This window comes from Clytia hemisphaerica, unplaced genomic scaffold, assembly GCF_902728285.1.
Source record: "Clytia hemisphaerica strain Z4C2 unplaced genomic scaffold, Clytia hemisphaerica genome assembly, whole genome shotgun sequence".
Lineage (NCBI taxonomy): Eukaryota > Metazoa > Cnidaria > Hydrozoa > Leptothecata > Clytiidae > Clytia > Clytia hemisphaerica.
This window is the reverse complement of record NW_027103940.1, coordinates 7,180-8,626: the sequence shown is the minus strand read 5'-3', so window position 1 is coordinate 8,626 and position 1,447 is coordinate 7,180.

Sequence of the window (1,447 nt, the reverse complement as noted above, 5' to 3'; positions counted from 1 at the left end):
CAAGGCTCTGTTATTCGTAGTCGAAATCGTAAACAGGGAATCAGACATTCATAAAAGAAAGAGCAGAAAAACTTTCTAGCTTTTCATAAGAGTCAAAATTATTACCCCTGAAGTTTTGTATCTTTCATAGAATATAGTTGATATAGTTGAGTCTCCATAACTCGAACATGCACAGGGAACACAATTTGTTTTGAGTTAAGGAAATTTCGAGGTTCGAGTTTCAGAGACTCTCCTGTATGTGGTTTTTAAAACGAAAAATTTGTTTTCCCCTATTTTTCTGGTGCGAAATAGATGCTTTCTATAATAAATATTGATTCAGTCGAAAATCAACACCTCCAGAAATTTTAATTATCAAACAGACCTTAAGAATTTTGAATTCTGAGTTCTGAAACCGGGGGGGGCACTCATATGGTCCGAACTACAGTATGTGCCGCTCTTAAGAGGAGGTTTTTCGAGACCCTCATATTTACTGAAAGGGTGTACTTTTGGTAGGGTTTGTTGTTCCAAGGTTAAAAATTCCAGTAAAGATGGGTTTGGAGTGTAAGTTTTAAACATTGAATTTCGAATGGGGGCTGAAATTTCAGGATATTTTCCCACGGGGACGAAATTTTTGCCAAATTTTCCAGTGGGGCTAAGATCCCAGGGGGCCTGTGACACATGCGTGTTCTTTTAGCTGGGTACACTATAAGGGTGTGTTTGGTGACTGCTGAACTGCAAGTCTAACAGTAAAAATCTGATGTATCACACTATACTATGATCACACCCATTTTAATTTGTTTTGCACATTGTGTCGACATCTCAGGCTCATTTTCAGATAGCTTCAGAAAAATAAGATACGAGGTCAAACCATAGTATAAGAAAGACATCTGAATTTCTGTTATTCTATCTCTGTCGTATTTGATGACAATTTGTTGATCAAGAAATTAGTAATGTAGCATCTTTAATGGTAAATTTTATTGGTTTGTCGTTAATGGCTGCGTTTAGACCAGCCTGGCATTTGTAATTGCTTGCAGTATTCTTTTGAATTCTATTATTCCGCGCAATTGTTCGGTTTGTCAAATGCCTTATGATGCCAGCGTGTTGGTATTTCATTGGCATTTGAAATGCCATTTTGAGCAAAGGAATCTCCTTTTCTGGCATTTCAAATCAAACAAAGGAGCCAAAACAAAGAGAAAAAATGACATTTTTGATTTTTTAAAGTATTTGCACGTTTTTTATTCAGTTCTTTCTATAGATTGTAAATTATCTGTAATGGCATCTAAGGAATCGTCTTTTTAGAGTCATTACTGAAAAGGTGATTCCCTCAAGTTCAACTTTGACAGATCAAACAATGAAAAGCATGGAATTTCTCAAAAACTGCAGTCATTAAGACTGAAACTTTTTGCCGTAGGGCTAGGCTATGGCAAATCTTGCAAATTTTACAATCTATAGAAAGAACTGAATAAAA